We start from the raw sequence: 21,747 nt of genomic DNA, 5'->3' as shown, positions 1-21,747 counted from the left end.
TGTTGTTTTTGAGATTGCATCCAAGTACTGCATTTTGGACTCTTTTGTTGACTATGATGGTTACTCCATTTCTTCTAAGGGATTCCTGCCCACAGTAGTAGATCATCTGAGTTAAATTCACCCATTCCAGTGCAACCACAAAAAAACTCAGCTTTGCAAAGTTATGACATCATCAAAAGGAACATGGCACAGTCTAATGTTGAATTAGCAATTTGCGTAAAGCTAGGTGTTTGTGCAGTCTGGGAAACATGAAATATTTTGTGTTTCTTCAAGAATTTAGAATACCCTACAGTGCATCTGGAAAAGGTCAGTTTTCATTTCAACCCCAAAGAAAGGCAATGCCAAAGAATGTTCAAACTACTGCACAATTGCGCTCATCTCACACACTAGCAAAGTAATGCTCAAAATTCTCCAAGCCAGGCTTCAACAGTACGTAAACTATGAACTTCCAGATGTTCAAGCTGGATTCAGAAAAGGCAAATGAACCAGAGATCAAATTGTCAACATCTGTTGGATCGCTGAAAAAGTGAGACAGTCAGAAAAATGTCTACTTTTGCTTTATTGACTATGTCAAAGCCTTTGGCTGTGTGGATCACAACAAACTGTGGAAAATTCTGAAGAGATGGGAATACCAGACCACCTGACCTGCCTCTTAAGAAATCTGTATGCAGGTCAAGAAGCAATAGTTAGGACTGCACATGGAACAACAGACTGGTTCCAAATAGGAAAAGGAGTACGTCAAGGCTGTATATTGTCACCCTGCTTATTTAACTTATATGCAGAATACATCATGAGAAATACTGGACTGGATGAAACAGAAGCTAGAATCAAGATTTCCAGGAGAAATATCAATAACATCAGATATGCAGATGACAACACCCTTATGGCAGAAACACTGAAGAAGAACTAAAGAGCCTCTTGATGAAAATGAAAGAGGAAAGTGAAAAGGTTGGCTTAAAACTCAACATACAGAAAACTAATATCGTGGCATCCAGTCCCATCACTTCATGGCAAATAGATGGGGAAACAATGGAATCAGTTACTGACTTATTTTGGTGGGGGTGCAGGTGGAGACTCCAAAATCACTGCAGGTGGTGACTGCAAGCCATGAAACTAAATGACACTTGCTCCTTAGAAGAAAAGTTATGACCAACCTACCCAGCATATTAAAAAGCAGAGACATTACTTTGCCAACAAAGGTCCATCTAGTCAAAGCTATGATTTTTCCAGTAGTCATGTATGGATATGAGAGTTGGATTATAAAGAAAGCTGAGTGCCAAAGAATTGATGCTTTTGAACTGTGGTGATGGAGAAGACTCTTGAGAGTCCCTTGGACTGCAAGGAAATCCAACCAGTCCATCCTAAAGAAAATCAGTCCTGAATGTTCATTGGAAGGACTGATGCTGAAGCTGAAACTTCAATACTTTGGCCACCTGACATGAAGAACTGACTCATTTGAAAAGACCCTGATGCTGAGAAAGATTGAAGGTGGGAGGAGAAAGGGAAGACAGAGGATGAGATGGTTGGATGGCATCACAGACTCAAGGTACATGAGTTTTAGTAAGCTCCGGGAGTTTGTGATGGACAGGAAAGCCTACCATGCTGCAGTCTATAAGGTGGCAAAGAGTTGGACACAACTAAGTGACTGAACTGAACTAAACAGTGCATCTGAGGCTGGCTGCAGTGCCCTGAATGTGAAAGTGAAAGTGTTGATCACTCACTAATGTCTGACTCTTTGAGATCCCATTGATTGCAGCTCTATGGACAGCAGAGTCTGGAGAGCCACAGTCCATGGGGTCGAAGAGAGTCTCATATGGCAGAGCAACTAACCTCTTAGACTGCAGCCCTGTAACCAGGCTTGTCTCTCCACGGAATTCTCCAGGCAAGAATACTGGAGTGGGTAGCCATCCCTTCTCCAGGGGATCTTCCCGACCCAGCAATCAAACCCGGGTGTCTAGCATTACAGGCAGATTCTTTACTTCTGAGTTACTAGGGAAGCCCACAAAGGGAACCATGCTGCATGAACAGGGGCTTGAACCCTGGTTCCCCAGGTTAGAAGTCTGATGCTCTACCAGTTGAGCTATTCAAGCAGTGCCCTGGGGTTTGATAAATGGTACATCTACCCAAAGCACTCATATGCGGTTGTAAACAGTTATGAGATCCAACTAAAATAAATAAATAAATTTTTTTAAAGTTATGACAACTATCTTTATATCATCCTATGAAATGATCTTCAGTATCTTGTTAAGTAAGGTGGGAAGGAAAAAGATAAAGCATACTAGCAAAAGAAGGCAAAAGATGAATATAAATACATTTTTCTTATGTTTAAAAACTGGGAGGAGAAATCAAAATTGCTCCCAAAACTCACCCACAGACACAAGAGAGTGACAGAGCAGAGGATTCTGAGACAAAAGTTAGGTTTTTTTAACTACATCTTGCTTTTTGGATTTGACTTAGAAAACATATACAAATGTTACTTAATTATTAACAAATTTTAAAAACAATTTCTAAAAATAGAAAGCTAAATGAAGCAAATAAACTTAACTGCATGTTGATTTTGTGTCATAACCACACAGAGAGTAACTACCTCATGTGATTTTAAAACAAAACTAGTAGTAAATAATTCAAAGGTATTAAGAACTAGAAAAACATATTAAGCTATTGCCATTTATCATATTCTTGCTGGTAGTGTTGATATTGTTACTCTGAGACTATTTTGTGTGTACTGTGGGTTAAAACAAATTAACGTTAATGTTGTTGAGAACTTAACATGATAGAAAGTAAATACAGATGTAAATAATGTAAGAGTAAAGAAAGGAATCTTAGTCCTATAGTTAAGTTGGGAGAGTGAAAAAGAGTTCATGAAAATATTTTCTATTTTTCTTGTTATGATTTCTCAGATATACCCATTTAAAAGTGGACATTTAATTTGCAAATACATGGAGTTTCTGAAGTATCTTTTATACTAATTCCTCATTTTGATATTCAGTTCAGTTCAGTCACTCAGTCGTGTCCATCTCTTTGCAACCCCATGGACTGCAGCACGTCAGGCCTCTCTGTCCATCACCAACTCCCGGAGTTTACTGAAACTCATGTCCATTGAGTCAGGGATGCCATCCAAGCATATCATCCTCTGTCGTCCCCTTCACCTCCTGCCTTCAGTCTTTCCCAGCATCAGGGTCTTTTCAAATGAGTCAGCTGTTCGCATCAGGTGGCCAAAATATTGGAGTTTCAATTTCAACATCAGTCCTTCCAATGAATATTCAGGACTGATTTCCTTTGGGATGGACCTGTTGGATCTCCTTGCAGTCCAAGGGACTCTCAAGAGTCTTGTCCAACACCACAGTTCAGAAGCATCAATTTTTATATTAATTTCTCATTTAAATGCTTCTTTTCTGCAATCACCCTCTGTAGTTTTTTTGGTCTTCTAACTTTATTGAGGCTTTCAATGGCTAAGTCAAAGAGCTCTCTTGGCAAATGTCACATTGCACTTGAAAATACGAGGGTTATTTTCAAATATCTTTTGATATTGATTTCTAATATAATTCCACATGATAAGAGAACAAACTGTATGATTTCAATACCTTTAGACCATGAAATTTCTGCACTTTGTTTTATGGCCCTGGATATATTCCACTGTCTTCTAGTTTATAGTCTATGAGAACTTGAATAGAACTCATATCCTACTGTTGTGTGAAAATTGTATAAATGTTAATCATATTGAGTTGGTTCATGGTGCTTTTCAGGTCTACTATATCTTTCTACTTTGTGATATATTCATTCTATTAATTTTTGAGAGTCTGATATTGAAAATCCAACTAAAAATCTTAATTTATCTATTCAAAAAAATTATAACACATAGTGTAACTGTATGTAACTTTGTTCTATATGTTCCAAGGTTTCTGTAAATGCATTATCATACTCCCACAATTTAAAAATTAAAAAATAAAGAGAAAAAATGAGTTCATGAAATATGTTGTCTTAAAATATACCTATGTTTCTTAACTCTAGCCCTAAAGTGGCACCCAGCATCAATCCAAGCCTACAGAGGACAGCCAGTATGACACTGGTTAGTCAATTTCTTTTCCCTTTAGTGAAGAGAGTATCTTCTGGGTCCTCCTGGGAAACAGGCAACTGATGGGTTCTCTAGTTTTGTATAATTAATCCACACCAGTCTACCCACTTCTATTAGCCTTTTAAATCACTTTCTCAATCCTCAGCTAAGACAGTCCCAGAATCTCAATTTCATTTATTGTAGATTGTTTTTTCTTCCACAAGCTTCAAGGAGCCAACCACCCCAGCAGTGCATTAGGAATGGTTCCAGGTGTACTTATCTGAACATTAGGTCGTGATAAATGGAAGGATAAGCCCAACCAATGTACCCTCACTTATCCCACTTTATATTTGTCCCTCAGCTCCAGCACTTTGAAGTCCATTCCAAAACATTTTACCTCGCTTTCTGCCAAAATATATTAGCCAGATCCTGCAGGTTTGGGGGTGACTAAGCCCTTTTCCTCCCACAAAATGAACAATAATTCCCAGTTGGCCCATGCTGAGACCTAATTTTAGTTATTGGTTTAGAAGGTTGTAAGGGCAGATCCAAGGAGGGCAAGTGTCATCTTATGAAGTTGCTGCCTCAGATGAGGACTTTGCATGGTTTCCAGGCAATGGGGAATGGGGGAGTGGGTCAGTCTACTGGAAAATTGGGAAACTGAGAGTTGGGAAATTTTCAAGTACATCTGTTGGGGGAGACACTGACTGAAACCGCCCACCCTGGCCAGGCACTACAGTAACAATTTGCATGAGCGCTTCCTGGTAAGAAGCATGGAATTAACAAGCCACCACCAACCAGAAGAATTCAAGAAAGATCAAAAGGAGACACCGGTCCTTAAGTCCTACCAACCTCCCAGAATCCTTCTTATTGGCAGAGCAGTGCAACACTACCAGGAAGGACCTTGAGTCAGGCTGATTGGCCAGAGATGACCCCGAAACAAACCCCATCACCATAAAACCTGGGACTGCAAGCCGCATGGCAGAGGAGTTCTTCCAGTTTCCCGCACCCCACTGCTTTCCTCCTGAGCACCCCTTCCCAGTAAAGTCTCTTGCTTTGTCAGAACATGTGTCTCCCTGGATAATTCATTTCCAAGTGCTACACAACAGCCTACTCTTGGTTCCTGGAAGGGGTTCCTCTTCCTGCAACATATCCACTCAACATTCCTGTCTTACTGCTACATCTCTAGGGCCTCAGCCCTTCCCTAAGGGTCTTGACTTGAGTATAGAAGACTTTATTGGTGCCATATACAGTCTTCTTTCTAACTCTATTAATCTCACAATTAGGTCCAAGACCTAATTTTCGGTACCATCTTCCCTCTTGCTTCAGAATGTGAGGTTCTCTGTAAATGCTACCGCAGAGGCCTCTGGCTTTCACACTGCAGCTTAAGTTGACAGCTGACTGACTTGAATCAGTTATTTTCTTTCTTTGGCATTTAGCAACAAGCAGCCAAATTCAAATTTTCTATGATTATTATTGCCCTTTTACCTCTTAATTACTTGAGAAGCTGTATTAACAGTGCATCTTCTCTAGTATTCCTATGACAGTCAACCACAGGTCTCACTAATTGTGATGTTACAACATACCAAGCGCTGTGTCATCATCACACTTCCATCAGAAACATTAATTACGGTTGCCATCTGGTCAAGAGCTATCCAGTCTCAGAACCCCACTCATATATCAGCAGTTTTGTCTGCTTGTCCTCCCAGAAGCAAGTACTGGTTGAAGCATTCGGTGCAAGTAGTTTATCTGTGAGGTGATCCTAGGAAATACCAGTACAGTAGGGGTGTAAGTTAAGAAAGAAAAATAACCTGTGGCCTGGTACTGGAGATAGAAAAAGGCTAAAATGTCATTAAAATAAGAAGTTAAGTATCCTCAGAAAAAGAACTACTTTGATTTCAACGGAAAGTAAAGGGAAAAATCAAAAGGGGGGGAAAAGAGAATAAAAGAAGTTTTATTTAATTCCAAAACTATTTGATTTTAAAAACTTAAAGTAGCAGAAGTTATTAATGATTTTTAAAGCCCTTTATAATGTACTTTATATTATTTCATTAATTTTCAAGGTCTAAATTGTATTAGTCAGTGATGCAGCCTCTAGATTATGCATTTCCTGAAACTGTGTTAGCATTTTTTAAGATTCTATTGTGATGCCTGCTGTAAGATTGGCAATATTTAAATAATTCTGGCTTGTAGCACATCATTGCAAGCTGTGAATTTATTAAATTTGAAAAGACACAGGCAAAGATTCATTTTTTTAATTAATTTATTTTTTATTGAAGAATAATTGCTTTACAGAATTTTGCTGTTTCCTGTCAAACCTCAACATGAATCAGCCATGAGTATACATATATCCCCTCCCTTTTGAAACTTTCTCCCATCTCCCTCCCCATCCCACCCCTCTAGGTTGGTACAGAGCCCCTGTTTGAGTTTCCTGAGCCACACAGCAAATTCCTCTTGGCTCTCTATTTTACATATTGTAATGTAAGTTTCCATGTTACTCTTTCCATACATCTCACCCTCTCCTCTCCTCTCCCCATGTCCATAAGTAAATTCTATATGTCTGTTTCTCCACTGTTGCCCTGTAAATAAATTCTTCAGTACCATTTTTCTAGATTCAGTATATATGTGTTACAATACAGTATTTATCTTTCTCTTTCTGACTCATTTCACTTTGTATAATAGGTTCTAGATTCATCCACCTCATTAGAACTGACTCAAATGTGTTCCTTTTTATGGCTGAGTAATATCCCACTGTGTATATATACCACAAATTCTTTATCTATTCATCTGTTGATGGACCTCTAGGTTGCTTCCATGTTCTAGCTATTGTAAATAGTGCTACAGTGAATGGGAAACATGTGTCTCTTTCAATTTTGGATTCCTCAGGGTATATGCCTAGGAGTGGGATTGCTGGGTCATACGATGGTTTTATTCTTAGTTTTATAAGGAATCTCCATTCCGTCTTCCATAGTGGCTGTATCAATTTTACGTTCCCACCAACAGTGCAAGAGCGTTCCCTTTTCTCCACACCCTTTCCAGTGTTTATTGTTTGTAGACTTTTTGAAGAGGGCCATTCTGACAGGTGGTATCTCATTGTGGTTTTGATTTGCATTTCTCTAATAATGAGTGATGTTGAGCATCTTTTCATGTGTTTGTTAGCCATCTGTATATCTGCTTTGGACAAATCTCTGTTTAGGTCTTTTTCCCACTTTTTGATTCAGTTGTTTGTTTCTCTGGTATTGAGTTGTATGAGCTGCTTGTATATTTTGGAAATTAATTCTTTGTCAGTTGTTTCATTTGCCATTATTTTCTCCCATTCTGAGGGCTGTCTTTTCACTTTGCTTATAGTTTCCTTTGCTGTGCAAAAGATTTTAAGTTTAATCAAGTCCCACCTGTTTACTTTTGTTTTTATTTCCATTATTCTAGGAGGTGAGTCATAGAGGATCTTGCTTTGATTTATGTCATTGAGTGTTCTGCCTGTATTTTCCTCTAAGAGATTTATAGTTTCTGGTTTTACATTTAGGTCTTTAATCCATTTTGAGTTTATCTTTGTGTATGGTGTTAGGAAGTGTTCTAATTTCATTATTTTCCATGTAGCTGTCCAATTTTCCCAGCACCATTTATTGAAGAGGCTGTCTTTGCCCCATTGTATATTCTTGCCTCCTTTGTCAAAAATAAGGTACCTATAGGTGCATGGGTTTATTTCTGGACTTTCTATCTTTTCCCATTGGTCTATATTTCTGTTTTTGTGCCAGTACCATACTGTCTTGATGACTGTAGCTTTGTAGTATAATCTGAAGTCAGGAAGTTTGATTCCTCCAACTCCATTCTTCTTCTTAAGACTGCTTCAGCTATTTCAGGTCTCTTGTGTTTCCATATAAATTGTGAAATTTTTTGTTCTAGTTCTGTGAAAAATGTCATTGGTAATTTGATAGGGATCACACTGAATCTGTAGATTGCATTTGGCTGTATAGTCATTTTCACAGTTTTGATTCTTCCTACCCAGGAACATGGGATATCTCTCCATCTGTTTATGTCATCTTTGATTTCTTTCATTAGTGTCTTATAATTTTCTGGTACAGTTCTTTTGTCTCCTTAAGTAGGTTTATGCCTAGATATTTAATTCTTTTTGTTGCAATGGTGAATGGGATTGATTCCTTAATTGCTCTTTTTGATTTTTCATTATTAGTATATAAAAGAGCAAGTGATTTTTGTGTATTGATTTTGTATCTCACAGCTTTGCTAAATTCACTGATTAGCTCTAGTAGTTTTCTGATACTATCTTTAGGGTTTTCTATGTACAGTATCATGTCATCTGCAAACAATGAGAGCTTTACTTCTTTTCCAATCTGGGTTCCTTTTATTTCTTTTTCTTCTCTGATTGCTGTAGCTAGGGCTTCCAGAAGTATGTTGAATAATAGTGGTGAAAGTGGACACCATTTTCTTGTTCCTGATCTTAGAGGGAATGCTTTCAGTTTTTCACCATTGAGAACAATGTTTGCTGTAGGCTTATTACATAGGAGAAGGCAATGGCAACCCAGTCCAGTATTCTTGTCTAGAAAATCCCATGGACAGAGGAGCCTGGTGGGCTGCAGTCCATGGGGTCACGAAGAGTCGGACACAACTGAGCGACTTCACTTTCAATTTTCACTTTCATGCATTGGAGAAGGAAATGACAACCCACTCCAGTGTTCTTGCCTGGAGAATCCCAGGGGTGGGGGAGCTTGGTGGGCTGCCGTCTATGGGGTCACACAGAGTCCGATACGACTGAAACGACTTAGCAGTAGCAGCATCACATATGGCCCTTTACTATGTTGAGGTATGTTCCTTCTCTGCCCATTTTTTGGAGAGTTTTAATCATAAATAGGTGCTGAATTTTGTCAAAGGTTTTTTCTGCATCTATTGAGATGATCATATGGCTTTTCTTTCGATTTGTTAATATGGGTATCACATTGATTGATTTCTGTTTATTGAAGGATACTTGCACCCCTGGAATAAACCCAACTTAATCATGATGTATGAGCTTTTTTATGTGTTGCTGAATTCTGTTTCCTAAAATTTTGTTGAGGATTTTTGTATCTATGGTCTTCAGAGATATGGGCCTGTAGTTTTTGTTTTTGTGTTGTCTTTGTCTGATTTTTCAAGTAGTCATGTATGGATATGAGAATTGGATTATAAAGCTTAGCACCAAAGAATCGATGTTTTTGAACTGTGGTGTTGGAGAAGACTCTTGAGAGTCCCTTGGACTGCAAGGAGATCCAACCAGTCCAGCCTAAAGGAAATCAGTCCTGAATATACATTGGAAGGACTGATGTTGAAGCTGAAATTCCAATACTTTGGCCACCTGATGGGAAGAACTGACTCATTTGTAAAGACCCTGATGCTGGAAAAGATTGAAGGTGGGAGGAGAAGGAGATGACAAAGGTTGAGATGGTTGGATGGCATTACCAACTCAATGGACATGAGTTTGAGTAAACCCTGGGAGTTGATGATGGACAGGGAGGCCTAGTGTGCTGCAGTCCATGAGGTTCGCAAAAAGCCGGTCGCGACTAAAGCAACTGAACTGAACTGACTGAACTGTCTGGTTTGGGTATCAGGGTAATGGTGGCCTCGTAGAATGAATTAGGAAGTGTTCCTTCCTGTGCAATTTTTTAAAAGAGTTTTAGAAGGATAGGCATTAGCTCTTCTCTAAATGTTTGATAGAATTCTCCTGTGAAGCCATCTGGTCCTGGGCTTTTGTTTTGGGGGAAATTTTTGATCACAGCTTCAATTTCAGTGCTTACAATTGGGTTGTTCATAATTTCTATTTCTTCCTGGTTCACTCTTGGAAGATTGAACTTTTCCAAGAATCTGTCCATTTCTTCCACATTATCTATTTTATTGCCATATAGTTGTTCATAATAGTCTCTTATAATCCTTTCTATTTCTGCTTTGTCTGTTGTAACCCCTCTTCTTTCATTTCTAATTTTATTGATTTGATTCTTCTCTCTTTTTTCTTTGATGAGTCTGGCTAAGGGTTTGTCAATTTTGTTTATCTTCTCAAAGAACCAGCTTTTAGTTTTATTAATCTTTACTTATTTCTTTCATTTCTTTTTCATTTCTTTCTGCTCGGATCTTTATTATTTCTTTCATTCATACTAATTTTGGGAGTTTTTTTCTTCTTCTTTTTCCAGTTGCTTTAGGTGTAAAGTTAGGTTGTCTATTCAATGTGTTCCTTGTTTCTTGAGGTAGGATTGTATTGCTATAATCTTCCCTCTTAGAACTGCTTTTGCTGCATCCCATAGGTTTTGAGTTGTGTTTTCATTGCCATTTGTTTCTAGAAATTTTTTGATTTCCCTTTTGATTTCTTCTGTAATCTGTTGGTTATTTGGAAACATGATGTTTAATCTCCATGTGTTTGTCTTTCTTACAACTTTTTTTTCTTGTAATTGATATCCAGTCTCATAGCATTGTGGTTAGAGAAGATGCGTGATACAATTTCAATTTTCTTGAATTTACTGAGGTTTGATTTGTGACCCAAGATGTGGTCTATCCTGGAGAATGTTCCATGTGCCCTTGAAGAAAAGGTGTATTCTTCTGCATTTGGATGGAATGTCATGAAGATATCAATGAGATCTTTCTTATCTAATGTATCATTTAAGACTTGTGTTTCCTTAATTTCTGTTTTGATTATCTGTCCACTGGTCAGAGTGGGGTGTTAAAGTCTCCTATTATTATTGTGTTACTCCCAATTTCTCCTTTTATGTCTGTTAGTGTTTTTCTTATGTATTGAGGTGCTGCTATGTTCAGTACATAGATATTTACAATTGTTATGTCTTCCTCTTGGATTAATCCTTTGATCAATATATCCTGTCCTTCCTTATCTCTTGTAATCTTCTTTATTTTAAGGTCTATTTTGTCTGATATGAGGTTTGCTACTCCACTTTCTTTTACTTCCTATTTGCATGGAATATATTTTCCCATATATTCTCTCACTTTCAGTCTGTATGTGCCTTTAGGCCTGAAGTGGGTTTCTTGTAGACAACATATATATGGGTCATGCTTTTGTATCCATTCAGCCTGTCTGTGTCTTTTGGTTGGAGCATTTAATCCATTTACATTTAAAGTAATTATTGATATTTGTGTTTGTATTGCCATTTTCTTAATTGTTTGTGATTGATTTTTAAATCTTTTTTCTTCTTTGTATTTCTTGACTACACAAGTCCATTAACATTTGTTGTAAAGCTGGCTTGGTGGTATTGAATTCTCTTAATTTTTGCTTGTCTGAAAAGCTTTGTATTTCTCAATTTTGAATGAGATCCTTGCTGGGTGCAGTAATATTCGTTGTGGATTTTCCCCTTTCAATACTTTAAATATATACTGCCATTTCTTTCTGATCTGCAGAGTTTCTGTTGAAAGATCAGCTGTTAAGTGTATAGGGTTTCCCTTGTATGTTACTTGTTGCTTCTCCCTGCTGCTTTTAATATTCTTTCTTTGTGTTTATTCTTTGTTAGTTTGATTCGTTTGTGTCTTGGCGTGTTTCTTCTTGGGTTTATCCTGTATGGGACTCTTTGTGCCTCTTGGACTTGATTGGCTATTTCCTTTTCCATGTTGGGGAAATTTTTAACTATAATCTCTTCAAAAATTTTCTCATATCCTTTCTTTTTCTTTTCTTCTTCTGAGACCTCTGAGACTGTCCTCAACTCTTTTCATTCTTTTTACTTTATTCTGCTCTTCAGAAGTTATTTCCACCATTTTATTTTCCAGCTCACTGATTCGATATTCCGCTTCAGATATTCTGCTACTGATTCCTTCTAGGGTATTTTTAATTTCAGTAATTGTGTTGTCTCTGTGTGCTTATCCTTTAATTCTTCTAGTTTTTTGTTAATTGAGTCTCGCATTTTCTCCATTTTGTTTTCAAGGTTTTTAATCATCTTTACTATCATTATTCTGAATTCTTTTTCAGGTAATTTTCTTATTTCATCTTCATTTATTTTGACTTCTGTGTTTCTAGTTTGTTCCTTCATTTGTGTAGTAATTCTCTGCCTTTTCATTTTTTTTTTTTTTTAAGTTACTGTATTTGAGGTCTCCTTTTCCCAGGCTTCAGTGAAAGTTGAATTCTTTCTTTGAAGAAGATTGAGTTCTTTCTTCCTTTTGGTTTCTTCCCTCCTAAGATTGTTCCTGTGGTTTGTGATGAGCTTGGTATAGGGTAAGATTTGAGTTGAGTTTTTGTTTTTTTGTTTGTTTTTCCTCTGATGGGCAAGGCTGAGTGAGGTGGTAATCCTGTCGGCTGATGGTTGGGTTTGTATTTTTGTTTTGCTTGTTGTTTAGAGAGGCATCCTGCACAGGGTACTACTGGTGTTTGAGTGCTGCCTGGTCTTGTATTCAAGTGGTTTCCTTTGTATGAGTTCTCACTATTTGATACACCCTAGGGTTATTTCTCTGGTAGTCTAGGGTCTTGGAGTCAGTGCTCCCACTCCAAAGGCTCAAGGTTTGATCTCTGGTCAGGAACAAAGATTCCACAAGTGGTTTGTTATGGCATTAAGGGAAAGTAAGACAAATATCCAAAACCAAGAAGCCAAAGATGAACCCCAGACAAATGGCAGTTACAAAATCAGACAAATAATAATTAAAATAATGGAATATACACATGTACAAATACACCCATGAGCAAAGTCAAGACAGTCCAATAAAAATAAAGCACAATAGATTGACCTGGTGAAGAAAGGAAATTAAAAAATTATATTTACCAGTTAAGAACAAAACTAGCTAAAGCACAAGCTGAAAAACAAAACTAAAGCAAGGTGCCAAGTGGGGAATAAAGCAATGAAAACAAAACTAACAAATATGTTGAGAGGAAAGCAAAGAAAGAAAGAATAGATATGCAGAGTTAAATAGAGATAGATGAAGATGATTTATATACATTAAAAGTTAACTGCAAGGGGAAAAGAACAGTAGGAAAAGCAAACAAAGGAATAAATGTAGAAAAATAATAATAGGTTTAAAAAATTGAAATTAAAAAAAGAGAGGAAAGAAGAAGAAAATTCCACAGAACTGCAAAAGCCCAGCACAGAGGCAGAGGTTTATGACAGCAATAAAAAATGTGACTGAGGAAAAAGGAAAAAAAAAGAGAGAGAGAAGCTCAAAATCTTAATTGGATTTCTTAGTGCCAATAAAATTGACAACTACAACAGAGGGGGAAAAAAGGAAAAGAAAAAAAGAAAAAAAATCTAAAAGAATCACATAACAAGTCAAAAAATGAGAATCATAAATGTTTTCCTTGAGTTATGCTGTCAGAGTACTTTTCTGCACTGGAAATCACAGTCCACCTTACCTCCTACAATGCCCTCCAACACTGTGCTGATCTCTGGACCTGCTATGGGACTTGCTCAGATTCTGATCTGGTCCTCCTCCTGTGTGTTCTTGCTTCCAATGTCCACAGCTATCAGAGCTAGTGCATTTTCTTTAGTGGGAGCTCTCAATGGCCTTTTATATATTCCACAGACACAGAGTCTGCTTAGTTGATCCTGTGGATTTAATCTGCAGCTTGTACAGCTGGTGGGAAGGTTTGGGGTTTTCTTCCTTAACCACACTGCCCCCAGGTTTCAACTATGGTTTAACTTCCACCTCTACAGGTGGGTCGTCCACTGGGGTTTGCTCCTGAGGCTGCCCTGGAGGTCTTGGGTGTGCCCCTGTGAGGGCCAGGCGTGGAAGTGGTGCAGCTGCTTGGGCTGCAGGGGTTCTGGCAGCACCAGGTCCTCAGGGGGGTTGGGGGCCAAGGTAGTAGGAAATATAGTGCTCTAGAAGAGTATGGCAACCAGTATTGGCCAATACGGTCCAGTATTCTTGCCTGGAGAAGCCCCTATCTGACAGAGAAGCCTGGCGGGCCACAGTCTACAGGGCCACAAAGAGTCAGGCAGAATCAAAGTGACCCTGCATGCATAAACACAAGACTTTTTTTTTTTTTTTTGCCTGTGGTAGCTCTGCCCCAGTGAGAATTGAGCATGAAGGTGGTGCAGCTGCTTGTCTTGTGGGGACCCTGGTGGCGCCAAGTGTGCAGGGACACAGACTGCCCTCCATGGCAAGAGTTATGGCCCTATCAGCGTCTTTTTTCCGGCCTCTTGTAGCTGGTGATCAGAAGGCCTCTTTGGCCAGTCTTTCTCCGTAGCTCCGCCCATTCTGACACTTAGAGGGATCCCTTGCCTGGGGTCCTTCTCTGTTGTTCAGCGTGTCAGGCACACAGAGGGCCCTCCCCCCACCCCCCGACTGGGATCCTACTCTGTAGGTCAGCGCATCAGGCTCTTAAAGGGTCACCCTGGGTGGGGTCCTACTCTGTAGTTTAGTGCGTCAGGCGTTTGATGGGGCAGCCTCTCTATTGTTCAGCTGCCGATGCTGGCTGTGGAAAGAGAGAGGCTGTGGTGATGGTTCCACCCCCTAAGTGTGACTCAGCAGTGTCCGCTTGCTTCCATGGCTGCCTGGCTTTCCTCCATAGGCATTTCCCGCCACGATCTCCTCCCTCACACCCCCTAGATCCATCTCTCCACAGTCAACAGTAGCCCTTGCACTGGGATCGCTCCACAAGCCCTAAACTCCAGTTCCCAACCACTGCCCCTTCCAGGAGACCCATGTTCCTGCCCAGTATATGTATGGCTTTGGCAAGGACTGTCTGATTCTCATTCCATTTAGGCTGCCACAGATCAGTTGTTTCACTCTCAGGCTTAAATATTTCTCCTCTGACTCAGACAATTGCCCCACTGTGGGGATCGGACCCCTGCTTCAGTTCCCCCACCCACCAAGGGCAGGTCCAGTCCTACTAACACTCCTGTTTTTCCCCCAGTTCCTTAGTCCTACCGAGTTTTGTGTGGTTCTATATATTCTTTTCCACTGGTTAGGTACTCCTGTCTGCTCTCAGCTGGTGTTCTGCATTCACTTCTATGTCTGAAGGCGTATTCCTGATGTATCCGTGGAGAGAGATGTACTCCACGTCCACCTACTGCTCCACCATCTTGTTCTCGAAGATTCATTTTGAATGGGAGTTATCAAGAAGAATGAGCAGGTTGGTCCAGGAGTTTCTGTTGGGTGCCTTTGAAGAATGGGAGCACACCTTCCCCTAAGAAAGAACTGAATGTTCCAGCATATGGTGTTTGTGAATACACATGAACCCTCTTGGTAAAACAGAAAACAGCCCTTGACTATCTAAGCTGTCCAGATAGAAATTAGCTTACTGTCTCATCCATCATTGTTTGGTTTGAGCACTTTATAATTCATTTCCAACTCTTAGGCCTCTGTATACTATCACGTGTGTGTATGTGTGTGTGTGTGTGTCGCTTATTCGTGTCCAACTCTTTGTAACACCAAGGACTATAGCCCACTAGGCTCCTCTGTCTGTGGAATTCTTCAGGCAAGAATACTGGCAACCGGAAGGTTGCCATTCCCTTCTCCAGAGGATCTTTCTGAGCCCTGGGTCAAACCCTGAGTCTCCTGCATTGCAGGCAGATTCTTTACCATCTGAGCCCTAGGAGAAGACCATACTATCACAAGTATTATTACAATATGTAGTATTGTGGGCTGGAAATGTGAGGTGATGCATAGACACAGCACTTAGTTTCAGATGGTCACACAACACTATGACTTGTAAAAGGTTCTCAGAACTAAGTTCTTAAATCAACTTGAGCACTTCATGTTAAAAGAATGACAGCCAACAGAATCATCTGCATTTTCTGAGGATGTGGCTTTCTGGTGAGATAATAACACTGGATTCTGAAACTTTTCTTACAGTGAAGAGCACTTAAAACTGGCTTTAAGGATTCATTTTGTAGGCTTAACAATCTACTTTAGGAAAAGTGGGACTTGTAGGTAACCTAGTATGGAAAGAGAAAGAAATGAACAAATAGATTCACTCGTCCTGTGAGAATTCTGAGCATAAAAAGTAATGTAAAGAGACAGTTTGATTTTCCTTTTCTTTTTCAAAATCACCACAAAGTGATAATGACCTCGGGAGTCTGTGTGTGGCCCATTTAATGTAGTATAAGCCTAAGGAAAAGCTAAAGGCTAAATGTATTTTAACTGGGCTACAACCAAGATAAACATACCCCTCAGGCAATTGTTTCCATTAGTTGACAGCCTATATACAATATTAAAAGCATTATAAAAACAATGTACACTTTTCCAATGGTTTACTTTTGAAGAACATTTATTCACACTCTGAACTCTTGACTCAAAGTAAAAGCAAATTTTATTCCATGGGAAAAGCAATGTTTAAACAAACAACAAACAAACAATGGTTTACAGAATAGAGTCACTTTCATTTAGTAAGTATGGTGTACAGAATTGTATAAAACAAGCTACGGAGGCTAACCAAAGTGTATATTACACATATCAAACGTGTAGAAGTGTTTAGCAGACAGTTTTTAGCAGATTGCATAGCTATTAATCTTTGTACGATATGTCCTACCTGTTCACAAAATCAATTAAGAAAAGCAGGCCTAATCCTTGGCATGAAATGAACTGCCAGTAAGCTAAGTCTTTTTTTATCCACATCTCAAATTAGATTATGTTAAAAATAATTTTACATTATGATTTTGGTATGATCCTTTAAAAATCAACAGATTATGGCCAGTAATGTGTAAATACAGTTGTAGAGGCTGATTCTACAAATCTAAAAGCTGTAATCCCATTACATACATAAGATTTATCTGATATCTCTAAGTCAACAGTAAAGATAGTTCAAACAGATTTATTTATCCCTTTGTGTTAGGGAGTATTCTTCCATATATCTCTGTGCTACAAAGACAGTTCTAGTGATTTAAATAATTCACATGACTCTAGAACATACCATAATCATCTTTTCAACCTCTTCTTTCTCTTTGAGCAAGTAAAAGTCTATTTCAACTTCTCCGTTAAGGATTACCTCTTTGTGTTTTCTAACAAATTTCAGATAAGTATTCTGATTTTGATGGGCTTCCCTGGTGACTCAGTCAGTAAAGTATCTGCCTGCAATGCAGAACATGTGTTTGATCCCTGAGTTGGGAAGATCCCCTGGAGGAGGGTGTGGCAACCCACTCCAGTATTCTTGCCCGGAGAATCCCAGGGACAGAGGAGGCTGGCGGTCTACTTCATGGGGTGGCAAAAAGTCGGACATAAATGAAGCGACTGAGCACACATTCATGTACACTTACTTTGATAACATTTATTTTATCTCTGAGATATTTAGCCTATGACGATTTGTGACTGAGCATGCCATTTTGCAGAATATGAAAAATAACTTTTCTCCAAAGTACCAATGTTTGCATCAGAATAGCCAAAACAAGAAGAATTAAGATACTACCTAGTAAGAGCTGACATTTCCATGTGCTGCTGGTGGAAATGGTAAAATGGTACAACCACTATGAAAAACTATTTGTCAGTTTTCACTACAGGTAAATATATGCCTGAAGTGTGATTTGGCAATTCTACTAGTAGGTTTATCCCTAAAAGAAATGAGCATTATGTCCACAAAAAATCACATACAGAAAAAAGTTCATAGTAGCACTCTTCTTAACATCCTCAAACTAGAAACAACCCAAACACCCATCAACAGAATAAATTATCAACATAAATAAATTATGATCTCTTTACCCATTGGAATCCTACACAGCAATAAGCTAATGGACTAATGGTATATATATCAATATGGATGAAACTCATAAATATTATGTTTTGTAAAATTAGATACTTAATAACATGGTATATGAGTCAATTTAGATGAATTCCTATGACAGAAAAAAACTAACTTGTGATGATGAGTATCTTTTGGGAGATAGGACACAGATTGAAAAGCAGCATGAGGTGATATCACGCAGATGGGGAAAAGTGTACCTTAATTTGGATGGTAGTTATGTGAGTATGTAGATATCTTTTTTAAAAATGAGCTTTAGTAAAATTCCTTTCTGTATTTACATGTTATGTTGTTCTGTCCCTAAGTCATGTCCAACTCTTTGTGACCCCATGGACTGCAGCACGTCAGGCTTCCCTGTCCTTCACTATCTCCCAGTTTGCTCAAATTCACGTCCATTGAGTTGGTGATGCTATCTAACCATCTTAGACTCTTCTGTCCTATTCTCCTTTTGCCTTCAATCTTTCCCAGCATCGGGATCTTTCCCAAGGAGTCGGTTCTTTGCATCAAGTGGCCAAAGTGTTGGGCTTCAACTTTAACAGCAGTTCTTCCTGTGAATATTCAGGGTTCGTCTCCTTTAGGATTGACTGATTTGATTTCCTCACAGTCCAAGGAACTCTCAAGCATCTTCCCCAGCACCATCATTTGAAAGCATCAATTCTTTGGTACTCAGCCTTCTTTATAGTCCAGCTCTCACGTCTGTATATGACTAATGGAAGTGTTGTAGTTTAATATTAAGACAAAGTACATTTATTTGTTGAGATGTGATGCTACTAAAGATAACTGTATATACTCAAGCACTGGTCATGCTATGCTACTAAGTCAAATTCCCTTCTACCCTTGGGAGGACAGAGGAAGTGAGGAAAAAACTGAAAATAGTGCTATTGATAAATAACATCTTTAGGAGCTATGAAAATATAATAGTCTGAGTACTCTTGACATCTGGACTCTGTTCAGTGTCGCTTTGGGCATTAAACTCACATCTGCAAGGACACTGGTTGACATACCATAGCTGTCAGTTTCTTGATAGAAAGTTTGAAAGTGGCTTATCCACAAAATATCAAGAAAGAGGTGGAAGAAATTTTTTGAAGGACAGGGACATTAACCCTGCGGAGAGGAAATAGAAGAATTGGATGTGACTAGATTAGCATTCTAGAACTAAAAGAAGAAACAAGACAGAGAGCTAAGAAACATCAAGTTTAACCCTACATCTGTGGGTTCCCCATGCTTGGATTCAACCAACCACAGATGACTGTACTACCTCATTTTATATAAAGGACTTGAGCATTTCTGGATTTCGGTATTCGGAGGAGTCCTGGAACCAACTCCCCCAGACCAAGGGATGACTGTATTGCCATGTTGTTGTTGTTTAGTCGCTAGGTCATGTCCAACTCTTTGCAACCCCATGGACTGAAGCTCAACAGGTTCCTTTGTCCATGGGATTTCCCAGGCAAGAATACTGGAGTGGGTTGCCATTTTCTTCTCCAGGGGGTCTTCCCAACCCAGAGACCAAACCCACACCTCCTACATTGGCAGGCAGATTCTTTACCACTGAGTCACCTGGGAAGCCCTTATGAAGAGGGGTCAGAAATTTACAGACATAGTATTTGTATTCAACTGACATGGTCTTACTCATGGTTCCTTAACTAATGGGAAGTAAGGAAAAAACCATGGTTCCAACACTTGCATTTAAAACCCACTGAACTCCTATTATGGGCAAGTTGCATTTGTTGGGCTAACTGAAGCTCCATGAGATTATATAATTTTCCAAAATCATGCAGCCTGGAAGTAGCAGAGCCAGGATGTTCATTTTAACCTTGGACCATTTGACTCTGAAATCTACGTTGACTCCATTGCCCATTTTACAGATTGTAACACTGGAGCTCAGAAGACTCAAATAACCTGCCAGGGCCAATACCTCTGGAACATTTATTCTCACCCTGTGTTCTGTCCACTAGGCTATACTGCCTCTCACCAGTGTTGGGCGTGTTCTGTACCCTATGCCTTCCTGTGCTGCCTGGCAAACACAGCATCATACTCTGAGCATTGTAGAGTGTCAAAGAATGTTAGAGCTAGTGGGAACTTCGAAACTGGGTGGAAATCTCTCATTCTGCACACATGTCCATTTTGAAGCAGAGGGGCATGGTAAGAGCCAGGTCTAAAAACCCAGATCTCCTGACCCCATGATCTGCTTTCTTTCTGCTTCCTCCCTGCACCACTAGATGTTCATTTCTCGTCTCTCCTTCCAGAGCCTAAAAGAAGAGAAATGTGAGGGAAAGAACAAGAGATTGCAATCAGAAGACAGGGGGTGGGCAAATTCCACAAGTCTTCCGGGAAGAAAGGGGTGCTGGCCCGGGCCCAGGAAGTGTCCCCTGGGGGGCTTATGTCAGCAGGAATCCCCACATCTTCACGTGCAAAGAAGTGCCTGGCAGATCCAATCCTCCAGTGACTCAAATGTCACAGCATGACTGTAGGGAAAGAATAATAGTGAGAGCACGCTGGCCAATTTTCAACAGAAGGGCTCAGGATAAGGAAGCTGAAGAAAATTGCTAAAGAGGATGATAATGACAATAATAAAAAACAAATAGCTGCCATTTATTGATCACTTATGTGTCTGGCATGGGGCTGCACACTTTACATATCAACCTGATAAAGTACAGTGATTATCCCCATTTTGGAAGGAGGAGACTGAGGTGGGACAAGGCTGAGGAAGCTGCCCAAGGACATACAGCTTGTGAAGGAGAGACCTTGGATGTGAATTCAGGTCTGCTTACATGGAAGTCTGTGCACCTCAGCACGGAATCATAATAGCAGCCATTAGACATCCAAGACTGAAGGAAGTGCTGAGAACAATGCATTATCTCCTTTCCTCCTCACAAAACCCCTGATGAGAGTGTGTAAGTCTCTTTATTTTATAGTGGAGGCAAAAAGAGTGGGCTTCCCAGGTGGCTCAGATGGTAAAGAATCTGCCTGCAAGGTAGGAGACTCACGGTTCCATCCTGTGTCAGGAAGTTGTTGTTGCTGTTCAGTCATGTCCAGCTCTTTGCTGATACCCCCTGGAAAAAGGAAATGGCACTCCAGTATTGTCTGGAGAATTCCATGCATAGAGGAGCCTTATGGGCTACAGTCCATGGAGTTGCAAAGAGTCAGACGCAACTGAGTGGCTAGCACACACACATACAAAGAGCTTGGAGACACTAATTGTTCAAGGTCACACAGTTAGGAATAGAGACAAGATTCAAATTCTAATTGGTCTTATTCTGGAGCTCATTGTGACAACAGAAATAACTGCAACAAAAGCTATCACATTTGGCTGAACAGAATGTTAGTGAGAATGGTCCATTTGATGTATTATTCACAACCAACTCCTAGTGATTCTGAAGAACTGCCTGCAACCCAGGCCCAAAAGCAAGAGAAGGGTGACTTCACTTAGTCATTTTGCCTGTGTTGTCAAACTATCTCTCTGTGCAACCTTCACCATCCTAAGTGACAACAGACAGACACTTGTGTAATCATCAGCACTCTTAGAATAAAAGTAATCATTCTTTTCCTATAATCTCTTTTTTTTTTAATTGGATATAGTTGATTTACAATGTTGTGTTAGTTTGAGGTGTATAGCAAAGCGATTCAGATTATATATATATGTATATATACATATATATGTGTATAACACACATATATGTAAACACATATATACACATATACATGCATATATATATATATATATTCTTTTTCAGATTCTTTTCATTTACCGGTTATTCCAAAATATTGAGTAGAGTTCCCTGTGCTATACTGCAGGTCATTGTCAGCTCTCTGTTCTACATATAGTAGTGTATGCATGTTAATCTCAAACTCCTAATTTAACCCTCTCTCCCTTTTCATTCTCAGTAACCACAAATTTGTTTTCTGTATCTATGGGTCTATTTCTGTTTTGTGTATAAGTTCATTTGTATCATTTTTAAAATTCCACATATAAGCAATATCATATGATATTTGTCTTTGTCTGATATACTTTACTTAGTATGATAATCTCCAGATCCACCCATATTGCTGCAAATGTTCA

At 39.2% G+C, this 21,747-nt stretch overlaps 1 non-coding gene across 1 annotated transcript; it reads right to left on the bottom strand.

The window, feature by feature from the left end:
• Nucleotides 1-2,017: 2,017 nt before the first annotated feature.
• TRNAR-UCU lies at nucleotides 2,018-2,090 on the bottom strand. Its single transcript has one exon. It is a non-coding gene; the product is annotated as a tRNA-Arg (tRNA).
• Nucleotides 2,091-21,747: the final 19,657 nt, after the last annotated feature.

The sequence above is a fragment of the Cervus canadensis genome, chromosome 21 (genome assembly GCF_019320065.1).
Source record: "Cervus canadensis isolate Bull #8, Minnesota chromosome 21, ASM1932006v1, whole genome shotgun sequence".
Lineage (NCBI taxonomy): Eukaryota > Metazoa > Chordata > Mammalia > Artiodactyla > Cervidae > Cervus > Cervus canadensis.
Note: the sequence above shows the minus strand (reverse complement) of the source record. Positions and strands in the feature narration are given on the sequence as shown.